The sequence below is a fragment of the Pelodiscus sinensis genome, chromosome 30, assembly GCF_052426305.1.
Source record: "Pelodiscus sinensis isolate ZL-2025 chromosome 30, ASM5242630v1, whole genome shotgun sequence".
NCBI lineage: Eukaryota > Metazoa > Chordata > Testudines > Trionychidae > Pelodiscus > Pelodiscus sinensis.
In genome coordinates this window covers 16,224,327-16,242,441 of record NC_143081.1, presented here as the reverse complement: position 1 = coordinate 16,242,441, position 18,115 = coordinate 16,224,327, and the positions used below count along the sequence as shown (strand labels likewise).

Here is an 18,115-nt window from a genome sequence, read left to right as displayed (position 1 = left end):
CCTGAGCTGCTGGTCACACACACGGCACCGTGCCAGCAGCCGGCGCTCAGGGTGAGAGCAGGGTTAACGGAGCACAGACCCCGCCGCTGGCTGTGGAACGTTCCCGCTGGGACGGAGAAGGGAGGAGACGCCAGCTCTGGATGGAGGCAGGAAAACGCAGCAGGACACTGGTCCGTGGAGCTGGGAATGAGCCTTTGACAGCCCGAGGCCAAGGGATCAGCACATCCAGCAGCAGGGAGTTCCACCGGCTGCTGCCGAAGCTGGCCACGCCCACAAGAGGCGGGGCCTGCAGGGAGGCGGCAGCTGTTAAAGGAGGGAAGTGGGCAGAGAGCAGTGTGAATCGCCCGGCCCGGAGAAGGCACCAGGCAGCTTTTGCTGGTCTGGCTCACTGATCGCAGGGTGTGATGCTGGCTTGGGATAGGCAAGGGCCTGGGTTCTAGCCCAGGCCTTCGCCTTTTAGAAACAGTAGATCTGGGTGGGCGCCGTTGTGAAGGTGGCTGACAGGGGTGCTGAGGCCAAGGTGGGTTTGGGAGCCCGGGGGGGGGCTAACTCCCTTAGGACTCTGCGTGGAAATCCGTCCCCTGCACGACGGGTCTGGGAGATCCCTCGCGGGCTCTGGGGAGCTCTGTTCCAGCAGCCTGAGCCACGGCCCCCTGCAGAGGCTGCTGGGCCCCCGAGCCAGGCCGGGCGGGCGCGCTGCAGAGGATGTGGTGAATCCGGCACCAGCCGGCTGCCCGCGGTTGCAGGGGAGGGCTCTGAGGCCGGGGAGATGTTCTCCCGGCAGGCGGGGTCTTGGCACAGCAAAGAGGAACAGGGCAGGGTTTGGGCGCTGAGCGGAATCGCACGGGACGGGCAGGACTGGCCAAGGCCCCAGGGGATTCCCTGGGACACGGGACCAGCCGAGGCCCCGGGGGATTCTCCGGGACATGGGACCAGCCGAGGCCCCGGGGGATTCTCCGGGACACGGGACCAGCCGAGGCCCCGGGGGATTCTCCGGGACACGGGACCAGCCGAGGCCCCGGGGGATTCTCCGGGACATGGGACCGGCCGAGGCCCCGGGGGATTCTCCGGGACACGGGACCGGCTGAGGCCCCGGGGGATTCTCTGGGACACGGGACCGGCAGGACTGGCCAAGGCCCCGGGGGATTCTCCGGGACACGGGACCGGCAGGACTGGCCGAGGCCCCGGGGGATTCTCCGGGACACGGGACCGGCAGGACTGGCCGAGGCCCCGGGGGATTCTCCAGGACACAGGACCGGCCGCTCCCCCAGAGCCTCGCAGCCGCCGTAGCTTGTGCTGGTCGGGCCCTTATGGCTCTGCACCCTCCCAGCACATTCTCCTCTCCCAGCCCCGAGCGCCTGGATACTCCTCCCAGCTAATCCCTGCCTGCGGCCCCGCGTGTCCCTCACACCCGCTCCCCCAAGTCCAGGGTCCCCGAGAACCCCGCACTGCAGGGAGTGGCTGTCATGCCCCATCCCGCCGCAGCCGAGCGTAATTAGCACTAAGAACGCGCCTTGGACAGCCTGAGGCCAGCCAGACCAACATCCAGTGGCTGGGAGTTCCACCGGCTCATGCCGAACCGGGACACGCCCACAAGAGGCGGAGCCTGCAGGCGGGAGGCAGCTACTGATGCGAAGGGGGCAGAGGGAGGTGTCCTGGCTCAGAGAGGGAGACGCGACAGTGTTTCCAGGCTGCCTTTTGTCGGTCTCGGGGCAGGGGTCTCGCTTTGGGTGCCAGCGCCCTGGGGTCTCTTCCTATTCTCTAGCCCCTTTTTAACGATCCCCAACGTGCTGTTCGCTGTTCTGACGGCCACTGCGCTGAATGGATGTGTTCAGAGAACTAGCCACAGCGACTCCAAGGTCTCTCCCTTGGTAGTTGTAGCCAAATGAGTCCCCACCATATTGTACGTAGTGACGGCGCGTTGGGGGTTCCCCGTCTCCTGCACCCCGAAATGGCACAAACAGACTGCACCAGCCAGTGGAATTGAGGGTGGTTTATTGCTCCTCCAGCACAGCGCAGCACAGATGTAGTCTGGTCACAGGAACTGGGCTAGGATGCCTCAGGCCCCCTTGAGATGGGGGAGACTGGGCCCCTAAACTCCAGCCCCTTCTCCTAGGCTCTCCTCCATGCCCTCCGACAGCCAGCAACCAACTCCCTAACTTCCAGCCCTGCCCCCCAGCCAAGGCAGCATTCCACCTTCCTTTGTTCCTCTCCATGGGGGGTGTCTGGCCACTGGTTTGCATAGTGACTCATCCTGTTTTGCTGGGTCGTGGTACCCACGGCAGCCAGTGGGGGTTCCCCCAGAGCCAGCAGCATAGAAACCAGCCAGGTACCCCCATTACGTCACAGTTCTCCCCCCTCCGAGAGCGAACTGAGCAGGGTCACTCCGCTCGTGACCTAGGGAAGTTCGGGTCCTCTGCGTGGGAACCCGCCCCGGGGACATGGGTGCTCCCCTTGACTCAGGCCGGCCGTGGCGAGGCCCCACATGAGCTGGCTTCCCTCTGTCCACTCGCCGCCCCGCTCCAGGGCGACTGGCGCAGGCCTGTCCTCGGGGGTCACACCCCCCCTTCCGCTGGCCTTGATCTCTGGCCAGGGTCTCTCGGGCCGGGGCCATGAGCCCAGTGAGCCTTCTCTGGACAGCCAGGGCGGCTTCCACCCCCGATGCTCCATCCAGGGAGGACTTCCCCTCCCATAACTCTCTCAGCCAGCCCAGAGGGTCTATCTGGGGTAGAGACCCCCAAGCCGCTTTCCTCCTGTCTTGGGCCTTCCCGCCCCTCTGGCAGGAGTCACAGGACCGGCAGTACCGCTGCACGGCTGTAAAGATTCCCGGCCAATAGAAGTGCTGGAGCAGCCTCAGCCGGGTGCTCCGGATCCCCCGGTGGCCCCCAACGGGGACGTCGTGGGCCAAATACAGCAGCTTGAGGCGATACTTTCGGGGGACGACCAGCTGCCGCTGGACACCCCATGCCCTCGCCTTCCTGGGGGGGAGCCACTCACGGAACAGGAGCCCACGCTCCCGCAGGAATCTCTCCTGGCCACCTCTCCCCCGGGGCTGAGCTGCATGGAGGCCAGCCTGGTCCCTCAGCCTCTGCAAGGAGGGGTCTGCCTGCACCTCAGCCTGGAATTCAGCTGCTGAGGCAGGGATCGGGACCTGTCCCCCACCTCTGCCTAGGTCCGGAGTCCCAGCCTGGCTGGACCCCGTGTCCACTGGGATGGGACCCTGAGGACGCTGCCAGGAGTCCTTCCCTGGACCCACGTTGTCAGCCCCCCGCTGGCTCTGGCTCCGGGTAGTGACTAGAGCCCGCTGGGATTCATGGGGCCACTCCTCTAGGTCATGCCCCATCAGCACCTCGGTGGGCAAGTGCGGGTGCACCCCCACTTCCTTGAGGCCTTCCTTCGCCCCCCATTTCAGATGCACCCTGGCTACAGGCACCTTAAACGGGGACCCGTCTATGCCCTTCAGGGTCAGCTGCGCGTGGGGTAGTATCCGCTCCGGGGCCACTATGTCGGATCGGGCCAGAGTCACCTCCGCCCCCGTGTCCCAGAAGCCCGTCACCTTCCTACCATCCACCTCCAGGGGTATGAGGCACTCGCTCCGCAGGGGCCGTCCTGCCCCCACCCGGTACACGGAGAAATCCGCCTCCTGAGAATCAGACCTCCCAGGGGAGGTGCACTGAGCATCCTTCCCCTCTCTCTGAGCTGAGGTTTGCCTGCCAGCCCCTGCCTCTGGGGCAGCCTGCCCTTCCTCCCGCCCCAGCCAGTTAACCCTGGAAAGTCCCCGGTCCTGGGACCTGGTGCACTGAGCCCTCTTGTGGCCTTTTTGCCCACAGCGATGGCAAGTTAGGCTTTGGGCTGTCTCTGTCCAGGCCCTGGCTGGTTCTCTGGGGCGCAGACGACCTGTTCCTTGGTCTCGCCCCGTAGTTGACTCCCTCCGTCGCTCAGCCGAGATCCGATCTCTGCGCGGTTCCCTTTCTCTCCGGGACTCCCGTTCACACCCGGACCGGCTCTCCGTGAACTCATCCGCCAGTCTCCCGGCCTCCTGGGGGTTCTCTGGTCTCCGGTCCTTGAGCCAGAGCCTCAGTTTGGGTGGGCACGCTTCATAGAACTGCTCCATCATGACCAGCTTGAGCAGCTCCTCTGCGGTCTGGGCTCTGACTCCAGACACCCACTTGCGGCCGTATTGCGCCAGGCGGGAGGCCAGGTCCACATAGGTCTCCCGTGGCCCTTTCTGTACCCCCCGGAACTTCTTCCTGTACATCTCGGGGGTCAGCCCGAACTTGTGCAGCAGGGCCTCCTTGACTCGGTTGTAATCCCCTGGCTGTAGGTCCTCCAGCTGACTGAGCACTCCGGCCGCCTCCTGGCTCAGTGCGGGGATGAGCTCCTGCAGCCAGTCAGCTGGGGGAACCCGTTGCAGTCCACAGGCCCTCTCAAAGGCACTGAGGAACCCGTCTATGTCACCCATGTCCTTCAATTGGGCCACCACGAGCCTCTCCAAGCGCCTGGCAGTCCTGGGACCCTGGGGCCCATCCGCACTTGGCGCAGCCGGTGCCCCGCCGGTTCTCCGCTTTGCCATGGCCAGCTCATGCTGCCGCTGCCTCTCTCGATCTTGGCGCTCCCTCTCTCGGTCCTGGCGGTCCTTCTCTCGGTCCTCTACTTCCAATTCCCTGATCCGCAGCTGGATCTCCAGGCGCCGCAGCTCCGCTGGGCTGGCCCCTGCCCTAGATGGGCTACTTGCAGGCCTCCCGGGAGACGCTGTCTCATCTCTCCGTTGGGTTCCAGCGCTCCTCCCCCTCTCTGAGCCTGACACACTCTCAGGGGGGGTCTGGCTGCTTCCCCTGGGGACAAGATCCTGGCCCTGTGGCTGGTCATTCTCTTCCAGCTGGGTAATCAGCTGGGCCTTGGTTGCTTTCTGCACAGGCAAGCCCCTCTCTCTGCACAGCTCCACCAGCTCTGCCTTCAAGAGTCGGGCGTAGGCCATCTGCCCGCTGGGCCCCTCGGTGCAGACTCACCAGTCTAGTGCTGCAGCGCCCCACGATTCCCAGGAACCGCTTCGCTCTGTCTCCAGCACGCCTGGCTCCAGGGCTCTTGCTTCTACTGCGCCTTGTCGCTTGCCGCTGGAAGCTCCATCCACGGGGTGCAGTGCATCCCACTTCTGACACCAGTGTGACGGCGCGTTGGGGGTTCCCCGTCTCCTGCACCCCGAAATGGCACAAACAGACTGCACCAGCCAGTGGAATTGAGGGTGGTTTATTGCTCCTCCAGCACAGCGCAGCACAGATGTAGTCTGGTCACAGGAACTGGGCTAGGATGCCTCAGGCCCCCTTGAGATGGGGGAGACTGGGCCCCTAAACTCCAGCCCCTTCTCCTAGGCTCTCCTCCATGCCCTCCGACAGCCAGCAACCAACTCCCTAACTTCCAGCCCTGCCCCCCAGCCAAGGCAGCATTCCACCTTCCTTTGTTCCTCTCCATGGGGGGTGTCTGGCCACTGGTTTGCATAGTGACTCATCCTGTTTTGCTGGGTCGTGGTCCCCACGACAGCCAGTGGGGGTTCCCCCAGAGCCAGCAGCATAGAAACCAGCCAGGTACCCCCACTACGTCACAACGTACAGTGGGGTTCTCTTTCCCAGCGGCCATTACTTGACACTTATCCACATTACATTTCATTTGCCATTGTGTTGCCCAATCACTCCGTTTGGGGAGATCTTTTTGAAGCTCTTCCCAGTCTGCTTGGCCTGAACTCTCTTGGGCCGTTTAGTATCGTCTGCCAGTTTCCACCTCCCTGTTTACCCCTTTCTCTAGATCATGTATAAATACGGTGAATAGGACGGGTCCCAGGACAGACCCCTGGGGGACCCCACTCAGAAAACTGACCATTTATTCCTACCCTTTGGTTCCTGGCTTTAAACGCCTCAGACCCTTCGCCAAAGGATCAATGCCCACACAACAGAGATCAGACAGGATCACAGAGAAAAACCAGTTTCTTCCAATTCAACCAGAAAGGACACTGTCTCAAGGACTTGATTACCTGCATCCTGCTTCAAAGGCCTTTTCACACCAGACTTGGAAGAGAAACCTCTGAACTGTCATTCATGCTTCAATTCGACACTTTACGCCAGGGTCTTAACAAAGACGCTAATTATCTTCCCCATTACAAAGATAGCTTCCCCAATTGTCACCTCTAATATCATTAGCTCACAGACATTTACCTTCCCCCCCCCCCACATTCCCCCTCTGTTCTGAAATTGGATTTGTCCTTTTCACATGTGTTCATTTTTTTTAATTGTATCCTTTGCTATATATGGTTGTGACTATTTTCTTCCACTATTTGATCTGAGGAAGTGGGTCTGACCCATGAAAGCTCATCATCTAATAAACCATCTTGTTAGTCTTTAAAGTGCTACAGAGTCCTGATTTTTACTTTCCTTAAGAGCCTTTGGGGAGGGACCTTGTCCAAGGCTTTCTGGAAATCTAAGTGCACTAGATCCACTGGATCCGCCTTGTCCACCCCTGCAGAGAACTCCAGTAGGGGAGGGAGGCCGGATTCCTCTATGGAACCCCCTGTGGCCTCGCCAGCACCCTGCAGTTCTGGGCCCCTCTCCAGCATCCTCATGCTGCTCCCCCAGCCCTGCTGCTCCAATGGTTTCCAAAAGCACAAGGCCTGGGCTCGTCCGGGATTTGAACCCGGGACCTCTCGCACCCGAAGCGAGAATCATACCCCTAGACCAACGAGCCAGACAGGAAAGACTGGAGCAGCGCCTGCTGTGAGCCAGGCACCTCCCGCCGCAGCCTGGCACGGTGGCTCCATCGCTCCCTGCCCGGCCCTTCCAGTTCCACCTCTCACGGGCGGGACACTTTGCATAGGGCACAGAGACAGTGCACTCAGCCCCCTTGCTGCTGGTCCCGCCCAAAGGACTACGCAAGGACTGTCGCTTGGCGGGGCGGGGTCCCTCCTGAACAGCCTTGCTGCGGGATCCGTCAGCCCTTGGCCGGCTGCTGCTTCTGGCCTGTCCGGCTGCCACTCCGTGGCGAAGGCTCGAGTGCGGCCCACCATCCGGCTGCAGGTAGGGTTGCCAGGTGTCCGGTTTTGACCTCCTTTGCCTCCTGTCTGGTTAAAAAATTCAGAAAATACCGGACCCCTCAAGTGTCCCCGCAGTATTTTCTGATTTTTCTTCCCAGCCAGGAGGCGAAAATACCGGACACCTGGCAACCTACAAAAACTCAGCGCCGCACCTGGCCTCTCTCCCCCAGTCCCCCAACACCCCCGCACCCGGCATCCCCACCCTGCCAGGCTGCCTCCCCCCAGCACCCCCAGACCCCATGCTTACCTGGCTCTGCAGGGAAGCCATGTTGAACCCAAAATGGCTGCCTGCAAAAAGACCAAGGGAAAGCAATGCCTCCCCTGGGTCTTAGTGCTCAACCGCTCCCTTCTGACACTGAAAGGGGCCGTGCTGGTTTATTATTGAATTTTGTTTGTTTGTTTTTTGTTTAATGAGTCTTGGAGCCCCCCCCCCTTTTTTTTGCTCAACAACTTTGGTTTCTCCCCCCTTTTATTTTCTTCAACAACATTTTTCCCTGGTGTTTTTTTTTTGGGGGGGGGGGGGGTGTTTGGTATTTTTGGTTCAACCATCTGGCAACCCTAGCTGCAGGATAGTGGCTGCCCAAGGGAGAGGAATGTCCGAGCTGCTGTGGGTGCCTCCCCTCACAGCCTCCACCGACGCGTCTGGGGGTTTGTGGTTAGGGGGCACCTAGCAGGGCTCCTGGGTTCCTTGTCCACTCCGGAATCCCGGCCTCTCCCCGTGGCGGAAGCCCCCTGCCGGCCAGACCTGAATCCGTGACTGGCCTGAGCCTGAGCAGATCCCCTGCTGAACGGCCGCAGGTCCTGGGCTGCTAAATGTCACCTGTCAGTGAAGCCAGACCTGTACGGTGCTTCTCCCTTGCCGTGGTGGGGGATCCTGTTCTAGCTTCTCTCTCCTGCCTCCAGGGCGTGGGGCTGCTAGCTGATTGCCTTTCTCACCTGCCTTTGTCTTCACCAGATGGTCCCCCAGAGGATGAGGATGAAGTAGTTGTGCTTATTACAAGTGCTCTTCCTGTGGTTACAAGAGAGCAAGTCCAAGCTGCTTGTTCAGCATGTCCAATTCAACAAAAGCTACAGGAATTTCTGACAGAGACGGCCCAGTAACCCTAAAAACCTTGACCCAGTTTTGCTGCCTTATTTTAGAATTCGGGATGAACTCTCTTTGCTTGATGGCTGGGTGCTACGAGGTACACACCGGTTACTGGTGCCAGAAGAATTACAGCCCAAACTCATTCACCCGGCACACGATACTCACCAAGGTATTGTCAGAAGCAAACAACGACTACGGGATCTGTACTGGTGGCCAGGGATGGACTCCCACACTGAAGCAATCATAAAATCCTGTGTCACTTGCCAAATGCATGATAAGACAGCAGTGACGTACCCCACCATTACAGCCTGTTCCTCTTCCGGATTCTGCATGGGATAAAGCTGCGATTGACATCGTAGGACCCTTTGATACTGCTCCAATTGACTGTCGCTATGCCATCACTTTAATGGACTATTTCAGTAAATGGCCTGAGGTAGCGTTTACATCGCAAGTTTCTTCTGCTACAGTAATTAAGTTCCTCTCTACGGTTTTTAGCAGGGAAGGTAACCCCACAGAACTGGTTTCAGATAATGGTCGTCAATTTACTTCTGTGGGATTTGAAACTTTTCTAGCAGAGAGAGAAACATTTTACATAGAAGATCGTCCCTGTATTGCCCTCAAGCCACTGGGGAAATGGAAAGGGTTAACAGAAGTTGGAAAGAGAGTTTGCAAAGGGCTAAACGGGAAGGGCGCTTGTGGATAACCTGCACTACTGATTTCTTGCAAGCTTACAGGGCTCCATGACGTGCCACAACGCAAAGCTCACCCGCAGAGTTACTGCATGGAAAACAGACTGAACATTGCTGGAATGTTAAAGTCCAGACCTGATGCACCAAACGAGGATGCTGTGAGAAAAACAGTTGAACAGAGCCAAGAAAAGTCCAAGTCTTTCACAGACAAAGGGCGGGGGGCTAAGGAACCGAAGTTTGAGTGTGGTTCCTTCAGTAGAGTGAGAAAACCTGGAATTTTACGCAAAGGGGACCATAAATTCACATCTCTTAAAATCATAGAGAAGAAAGGACCGTACACCTAGCGACTTTCGGATGGGCGGGTATGGAGTGCTTCTTATCCTGCACCTGCCTATGCGCCCAGGGGAGATGATGCCAAGCCCCAGCCCGCGGTGTATGACTTCACCGTAGCACCACACTACAAGACGTTGCCCTGGAAGTGGGGCCGGAGAGACGGTCTGTCAGCCCCAGACGCCGCCTGTGTGGACTAGAGACTGTCACGTAGTAGGGACAGTGGGTTCAGTGCCGTATTTCTGCCAGCAGTCTAGTGGCTTGTTCCATATTTGTTGCTGTGGCTAGAGCAACAACGTGTATTTTAGAATCGAGAGAGCTTCTTCCGAGAGGCGTCTGAGACGCTGCTCGTACGGATTGGCGCAGGGAGAGCTGGCTGGGAGAGTCCGGACGCACAGGAAACAGGCAGCAGGGGGAGGAGATGGGCCAGGCTGAGCGAGAGCTACAGGGGGCAGTGGCTTTGGAAAGAGGTTTCACTTTCGGTAAAGGCCTGTTGAAGTTCATTAGCCCCTTGCTTGCAGGGTACAGCAGGAGCGCGGCATTCAGAGCTGTTTGCAGGGGCGCCAGGTCCCCCGCAGGCCTCCCCTCCTGCTCGGTCACCCACCAGCCCTGCTGCTCCCTGCCCCACATCTTGCCGCTTCCCAAAGGCCATTTGCAAAAGGCCACAGACTGGGCTCGTCCGGGATTTGAACCCGGGACCTCTCGCACCCGAAGCGAGAATCATACCCCTAGACCAACAAGCCAGACAGGAAAGCCTGGAGCAGCGCCTGCTGTGAGCCAGGCACCTCCCGCCGCAGCCTGGCCCGGTGGCTCCATCGCTCCCTGCCCGGCCCTTCCAGTTCCACCTCTCACGGGCGCCTCCAGTGCTGGCAGCGGCCCCTGGAACTCCCTGCCACTGGATCTCTGAGGCTCATTCCCACAAGGTCCTGCTTGGCTACGGCAGGCGGGTGCATTAGGAGAGACCCATCAGCCATCCACGGGGCGTATTCACTCCCCAGCCTGTCGCCTCCCCGTCCCTCGCGCTGCCCCTTCTCCGACAGGCCCCGGCACACGCTCGGCCCTTGGGGTGCCCAGGACCCCCCGATCCCCATGGCAGGCCCCACGGGGATGTAGCGGCCGGACCAGCCGTGTGAGGCGGCGTGCGAGTTGCCCGGGCTGAGCCCACGGTTGTGCCTAGCGCCGCCGTCGGGGCGGGGGGCGAGGAGGCCGTGTGAGGCGGCGTGCGAGTTGCCCGGGCTGAGCCCACGGTTGTGCCTAGCGCCGCCGTCGGGGCGGGGGGCGAGGAGGCCGTGCGAGGCGGCGTGCGAGTTGCCCGGGCTGAGCCCACGGTTGAGCCTAGCGCCGCCGTCGGGGCGGGGGGAGAGGAGGCCGTGCGAGGCGGCGTGCGAGTTGCCCGGGCTGAGCCCACGGTTGTGCCTAGCACCGCTGTCGGGGCGGGGGGCGAGGAGGCCGTGCGAGGCGGCGTGCGAGTTGCCCGGGCTGAGCCCACGGTTGTGCCTAGCACCGCCATCAGGGCGGGGAGCGAGGAGGCCGTGTGAGGCGGCGTGCGAGTTGCCCGGGCTGAGCCCACGGTTGTGCCTAGCACCGCAGTCGGGGCGGGGGGCGAGGAGGCCGTGCGAGGCGGCGTGCGAGTTGCCCGGGCTGAGCCCACGGTTGTGCCTAGCACCGCCGTCAGGGCGGGGGGCGAGGAGGCCGTGCGAGGTGGCGTGCGAGTTGCCCGGGCTGAGCCCACGGTTGTGCCTAGCGCCGCCGTCGGGGCGGGGGGCGAGGAGGCCGTGCGAGGTGGCGTGCGAGTTGCCCGGGCAGAGCCCACGGTTGTGCCTAGCACCGCCGTCGGGGCGGGGGGCGAGGAGGCCGTGCGAGGTGGCGTGCGAGTTGCCCGGGCTGAGCCCACGGTTGTGCCTAGCGCCGCCGTCGGGGCAGGGGGCGAGGAGGCCGTGCGAGGCGGCGTGCGAGTTGCCCGGGCTGAGCCCACGGTTGTGCCTAGCGCCGCCGTCGGGGCGGGGGGCGAGGAGGCCGCGTGGGGCGGCTGTGGCTAACGCCCGCTGTCAGCTGGGGAACCAGCCCCAGATCAGCTGCCCACAGACTTCGGCCGGGGAGCGGCCCACACCCGGGCAGGGCCAAGCCAGCCAGGGGGTGCAGGGCCATGTCTCCCTGCGCCAGGCCACCCTGGGACCAGCCCCCGACCCCGACGCGCCTGGAGCCGTGTGGGACTCGCAGCACAAGCTCCGGCGGGAGCGAGGCTCTGGGGAGCTGCCCGTCCCGTGTCCCGGGGAATCCCCCGGCCTGGGCCCGCTGCCGGCGGATCCGCCCCGCGACGGGGAGAGGGGTGCCCAGCGCAGCCCTTCGGCGGGGAGCCAGGGGCCCGGGCTGCGCCCTGGATGAGCGGGGGAGGTTCGCGCCGTAGCGGGACCTGGCGCTCCAGCCCTCGTGTGCGGGGCCTGGGCCGAGTCCCGGGGCCGGGCCGACGTGGCCGCAAGAACGTTGCAGCTCTACGGCACGGCTGAGCGGTGAGCTGGGGCCGGCCCTGCTCGCACAGCCTGGCTCTCGCGGGGCCATCAGGGCAGCCACACACACCCCTGCGAAGTGCAGGGCACGACACACACACACACCTGCGAAGTGCACGGCACAACACACACACACACACACAGTGCACGGCACAACACACACACCTGCGAAGTGCAGGGCACGACACACACACACCCACACGCTAAGTGCACGGCACAACACACACACACACACACACACACCTGCGAAGTGCACGGCACAACACACACACACCCACACGCTAAGTGCACGGCACAACACACACACACACACACACACACCTGCGAAGTGCACGGCACAACACACACACACACACCCACACGCTAAGTGCACGGCACAACACACACACACACACACCTGCGAAGTGCACGGCACAACACACACACACCCACACGCTAAGTGCACGGCACAACACACACACACACACACACACACCTGCGAAGTGCACGGCACAACACACACACACACACACCTGCGAAGGGCACGGCACAACACACACACACACACACACACACACACCTGCGAAGTGCACAGCACAACACACCCACACGCTAAGTGCACGGCACAACACACACACACACACACACACACGCTAAGTGCAGGGAAAACACACACACACACACAGAGTCCAGGGGGCACTCAGCCTGGTACAAACACGCACCCCCGGGAACAGGGACACAGCGACCTCGCCACAGGGTCAGGGCGAGAGGAGAACGCACAGGTCGGAGGTACAGGGGATGGGGGTAGCCGGCTACCTCAGCGGGTGGTCACACCCCAAGGCAGGGGGCCCAGTGTATGTAGGGGAGATCACGGAGTCTCAGGGCACCTAGGTGCCCACTGCTGTTTCTGAAAGAGCCTAAGGGGGTTAGGCACCCAGTCCAGTCACCACATGATCTTTCCCCAGACTTCCCAACTGTGCCGGCCCCACCTCAGGCTGCTTCTTTACAGGCCGTTTGCAAAACCACAAGTCCTGGGCTCGTCCGGGATTTGAACCCGGGACCTCTCGCACCCAAAGCGAGAATCATACCCCTAGACCAACGAGCCAGGTGAGACAGCACCTCCCAGCCGCCATTGAAAGGCTGGTTGGCTCAGCCCTTGGGCCTTTTGGCCTCCACCCTGCAGACTCGGCCTCACGCCTGGACTCTGGGCTGGGTGTCAGCCGGCGGAACTCCCGGCCACTGGATGCTGCTCCGGAGGACACCGGGGCCCCAGGCTGTCAGAGGCCCATCTAGCCCCCCCGTGTCCTGTCCGCGCGGTCGGGGGGTGCAGCCGCTCTGCTACGGCAGGGGAGGAGGCCTGCCTCTGGCGCCCTGCCAGCCTATCTTCTGCGCGAGATTATTCCCTAGGCGACGGTTTGAACAACGTCCCCTGCGGCCCGGCCCGGCTGCGGGACCCGATTCTCCAGCCCTAGTTAATAATTCGATCGCGCACCAACCTTTGGCACCGGGCTAGGCCTGATACGGCGCGTGAATGGCTCATTTCGGCACGATCAGCCGATTGCGTCCCCCTTCCGTGACCTCGAGCGGCAGCGCGCGCCCTGTTCCTCCTCCGCAGAGCCTGCTGTCACGTCGTCTGCCTCCCTGCCCCGGCTCGCCCAGGTCAAACCTGGCCCTTTCCCCACGCTACAGTCCTTTGACTGTGAGCACCCCCTGCTGCAGGGACCTGGGCCTGCAGGGGTGCAAGCCAGACTAACCCAACCCTTAGGCCCCACAGGGCAGATGCACCGAAGGGCGGAGGGCTGGCGGGAGCGCCGTTCTTGGGTCGTTAGGCCCCCGCTTTGCTCTAGGCGTGGCCGAATGACACCGACTGGCAGCGAGTGTCTGGCCTCCTGCCACAAACTTCACCTCTCAGAGCCAGGAGTGAGTCCGGCCCCGTGTACACGGGCGCGTTCCTCCTGAAAGGAGGGGTCAGCCCTCGGAGCGAGACGCCCGTTGCTTTGACGTAATTGTGAGCCAAGGGGCTTGGTGTGTGCACGCTCCCCTTGCTAGTGGAAATAACGCCGTGGGGTAGACGTGTGGGGGAGGAGGAACAGAGGGCGAGGGGGCTCTGAACTGGACCCGCCCCGAGAGCCCCGAGGGCCCAGGTCTCCCTCCCAGCCGAGCACCACGGGACGATGGCTCGCTAGCTCCGCGGAGGCCTGGAATGACTTTATTCATGTAAACGGCACCGTCTGGAAACAAAGATGGGACCAGGAACTGGAGCTGGGGGGGGGGGGGGGGAGGGTTGGATCCGAGGCGGATTCGGAGGATGATCCGAGGCGGATTCGGGGCTGGATCCGAGGCGGATTCGGGGGATGGATCCGAGGCGGATTCGGGGCTGGATCCGAGGCGGATTCGGGGGATGGATCCGAGGCGGATTCGGGGGATGATCCGAGGCGGATTCGGGGCTGGATCCGAGGCGGATTCGGGGCTGGATCCGAGGCAGATTCGGGGGATGATCCGAGGCGGATTCGAGGCTGGATCCGAGGCGGATTCGGGGGATGGATCCGAGGCGGATTCGGGGCTGGATCCGAGGCAGATTCGGAGGATGATCCGAGGCGGATTCGGGGCTGGATCCGAGGCGGATTCGGGGATGGATCCGAGGTGGATTCAGGGGATGGATCCGAGGCGGATTCGGGGCTGGATCCGAGGCGGATTCGGGGGATGATCCGAGGCGGATTCGGGGCTGGATCCGAGGCGGATTCGGGGGATGGATCCGAGGCGGATTCGGGGCTGGATCCGAGGCGGATTCGGGGGATGGATCCGAGGCGGATTTGGGGCTGGATCCGAGGCGGATTCGGGGGATGATCCGAGGCGGATTCGGGGGATGATCCGAGGCGGATTCGGGGCTGGATCCGAGGCGGATTCGGGGGATGGATCCGAGGCGGATTCGGGGCTGGATCCGAGGCGGATTCGGGGCTGGATCCGAGGCGGATTCGGGGCTGGATCCGAGGCGGATTCGGGGCTGGATCCGAGGCGGATTCAAGGGTGAGCCCACTTAGACCCGTGCTGAATGCCGGACTGAGGGGGCTCCGTGTCCCGTGGCGGGATCAGAGCTCGTCCCCCTCCCCGGCCTGGCTGTCGACTTGGGTCTGGAAGTGGACGGGCTGCCCATCGGCGCAGGCGATGACGACCCGGCTGGTGCTGCTGGCTCCGGCGTAGTGGCAGTCGGGGGGCCGGGCGCGCCCCTGGAGCTGGCAGACGGTGAGGGGGAAGGGCTCCGTGCTCAGGCGCAGGTCTCCGCCGGCCGGCCGCCCCCCGTCCCCGCACACGGGCTGGATCTGCTCGGCGCGGGCGTGGACGAAGGTGTTGAGGTGTTTGCAGTGCCCGGCGGTGGCCATGGCCCGGCGCTGCATCATGCGGCTGCAGTAGCGCCCGGCGTCCGGGGGGCTGGGCTCGGCCGCGTCCACGTGCTGCCGCAGGAACTTCTCGTAGCGCGACTCCCCCGCGGCCAGGGCTAGGCCGGCCACCAGCAGGGCCAGGGGCAGCAGGAGTGCGGGGCGGGGTCCCCCCGGGGCCATGTGGGGTCCAGCGCTGGATCCACCTGCCGTGGGGAGAGGGGGGATGGATGGAGACAGAGGGGCCGGATCTGCCTGGTCCACGGTGCCCACTAGGCGCTGCCCAGACCCCGGCCGAGATCGGGGCCCGTGGGGCCGGGGGAGCCCAGACCCCGGCCGAGATCGGGGCCCGTGGGGCCGGGGGAGCCTAGACCCCGGCCGAGATCGGGGACCGTGGGGCCGGGGGAGCCCAGACCCCGGCCGAGATCGGGGCCCGTGGGGCCGGGTGAGCCCAGACCCCGGCTGAGATCGGGGCCCGTGGGGCCGGGGGAGCCCAGACCCCGGCTGAGATCGGGGCCCGTGGGGCCGGGGGAGCCCAGACCCGGCTGAGATCGGGGCCCGTGGGAGCCCAGACCCTGGCTGAGATCGGGGCCCGTCGGGCCAGGTGCTGCTCTGTTGTGTCTTGGGGTGTCCTGAGCTGCAAGCCCCCCGCTGCAACCCGCCTGCCTTGGCAAAAAGAGAGATTTGCATTTGCTAAACGGTCTGTTTGCTGCCTGTCCCCCTCATCGGCCAGTCAGCCCGACACACTGGTTGGGGGGGCCCACCCCGGCCGTACCTCGCAGGTCCCCCGGGGGCTCCCCAGCCCCCAACTGTCCAGACGCATTTCCTTGCCACAGACGCCAGAGAAATCACCCAGGCTGGTGTTGCCGAGGAGCCCGGCTCTGCTGGGTGTTCACCCCCCCTCGCTACCACAGCACCGAGGCTCACTGCCAACAGGCAGGGCCTGCTCCGGAGCGTGGCTCAGAGCTCGCCGTGCCCCGGGGCAGACAGAGCGGAGGCAGAGAGCAGCCCAAAGGAAGCCGGCGGGCGCCCCCTCCCGAGGGACGAGCTGCCCTCAGCTGGGGCAATCCAGGCGAAGCTCCTTGTCTCACCCCAAGCGTGTCTCAGCGTCTCTCTCCCACGGGGCTGGGCACCGGCTGGGCAGGGCTGCGGAGGCGGTCGGCTGCCTTCGGCTGATGCGCTGGACACAGGGATCCCTGCCCTTCTCCCCGAGGAGTGCGAGTGACTCTGCGCTGGCACCGGCAGGTAAGTCTCCACCCCGCTGCCTGCCCGCCCATTAGCCAGTGCATTCCCGGCTTGCTCACCCAGCTCCCAGCTGGCCCGTGACCTTGACTCAGACGCCCGTCACCGCCCAGGGCTCCGGCCTGGGGCAGCGGAGTGACGCCGCATTCCTGTGGGAGGCTGAACCTGCCGGTCGGGTCTGTGCCCGAGCCCCGTGTGCGCCCGTGTGTGCGGCGCATTCCTGGGTACGCACCCCTGTGCCCGAAGCCCGTGTGCGCCCGTGAGTGCGGCGCATTTTGGGTACACGCCCTGTGCCCAAGCCCCGTGTGAGCCCGTGTGTGTGGCGCATTCCTGGGTACGCACCCCTGTGCCTGAGCCCCGTGTGAGCCCGTGTGTGCGGCGCATTCCTGGGTACGCACCCCTGTGCCTGAGCCCCGTGTGAGCCCGTGTGTGCGGTGCATTGTGGGTACACGCCCTGTGCCCAAACCCCGTGTGCGCCCGTGTGTGCGGTGCATTCCTGGGTACGCACCCCTGTGCCCGAGCCCCGTGTGAGCCCGTGTGTGCGGTGCATTGTGGGTACACGCCCTGTGCCCAAGCCCCGTGTGAGCCCATGTGTGTGGCGCATTCCTGGGTACGCACCCCTGTGCCTGAGCCCCGTGTGCGCCCGTGTGTGCGGTGCATTCTGGGTACGCACCCCTGTGCCCGAGCCCCATGTGAGCCCATGTGTGCGGTGCATTGTGGGTACACGCCCTGTGCCCAAGCCCCGTGTGAGCCCGTGTGTGCGGCGCATTCCTGGGTACGCACCCCTGTGCCTGAGCCCCGTGTGAGCCCGTGTGTGCGGTGCATTCTGGGTACACGCCCTGTGCCCAAGCCCCGTGTGAGCCCATGTGTGCGGCGCATTCCTGGGTACGCACCCCTGTGCCTGAGCCCCGTGTGAGCCCGTGTGTGCGGTGCATTCTGGGTACGCACCCCTGTGCCCGAGCCCCATGTGAGCCCGTGTGTGCGGCGCATTCTGGGTACGCACCCCTGTGCCCGAGCCCCGTGTGAGCCCGTGTGTGCGGTGCATTCCTGGGTACGCACCCCTGTGCCTGAGCCCCATGTGCACCTGTGTGTGCGGCGCATTCCTGGGTACGCACCCCTGTGCCTGAGCCCCGTGTGAGCCCGTGTGTGCGGTGCATTCTGGGTACGCACCCTGTGCCCGAGCCCCGTGTGAGCCCGTGTGTGCGGTGCATTGTGGGTACGCGCCCTGTGCCCGAGCCCCGTGTGAGCCCGTGTGTGCGGTGCATTGTGGGTACGCACCCCTGTGCCCGAAGCCCGTGTGCGCCCGTGAGTGCGGTGCATTGTGGGTACACGCCCTGTGCCCAAGCCCCGTGTGAGCCCGTGTGTGCGGCGCATTCCTGGGTACGCACCCCTGTGCCTGAGCCCCGTGTGAGCCCGTGTGTGCGGCGCATTCTGGGTACGCACCCCTGTGCCCGAGCCCCATGTGAGCCCATGTGTGCGGCGCATTCCTGGGTACGCACCCCTGTGCCTGAGCCCCGTGTGAGCCCGTGAGTGCGGCGCATTCCTGGGTACGCACCCCTGTGCCCGAGCCCCATGTGAGCCCGTGAGTGCGGCGCATTCCTGGGTACGCACCCCTGTGCCTGAGCCCCGTGTGAGCCCGTGTGTGCGGCGCATTCCTGGGTACACAGCCCTGTGCCTGAGCCCCATGTGAGCCTGTGTGTGCGGTGCATTGTGGGTACGCGCCCTGTGCCCGAGCCCCGTGTGAGCCCGTGTGTGCGGTGCATTCTGGGTACGCACCCCTGTGCCTGAGCCCCGTGTGAGCCCGTGTGTGCGGTGCATTGTGGGTA

At 63.8% G+C, this 18,115-nt stretch overlaps 3 non-coding genes and 1 pseudogene across 4 annotated transcripts; all 4 read right to left on the bottom strand.

Moving 5' to 3' along the window:
* Positions 1–6,660: 6,660 nt before the first annotated feature.
* On the bottom strand, positions 6,661–6,732 carry TRNAP-CGG (transfer RNA proline (anticodon CGG)). Its single transcript has one exon. It is a non-coding gene; the product is annotated as a tRNA-Pro (tRNA).
* A 3,123-nt stretch (positions 6,733–9,855) lies between these two features.
* TRNAP-CGG (transfer RNA proline (anticodon CGG)) lies at positions 9,856–9,927 on the bottom strand. Its single transcript has one exon. It is a non-coding gene; the product is annotated as a tRNA-Pro (tRNA).
* A 2,776-nt stretch (positions 9,928–12,703) lies between these two features.
* On the bottom strand, positions 12,704–12,775 carry TRNAP-UGG (transfer RNA proline (anticodon UGG)). Its single transcript has one exon. It is a non-coding gene; the product is annotated as a tRNA-Pro (tRNA).
* Positions 12,776–14,284: 1,509 nt separating this feature from the next.
* LOC142825350 (ribonuclease pseudogene) lies at positions 14,285–16,297 on the bottom strand (annotated as a pseudogene). Its single transcript, XR_016348084.1, has 2 exons — positions 16,139–16,297; positions 14,285–15,253 (listed from the first exon to the last, which is right to left on the bottom strand). The product of XR_016348084.1 is annotated as a ribonuclease pseudogene (transcript).
* Positions 16,298–18,115: the final 1,818 nt, after the last annotated feature.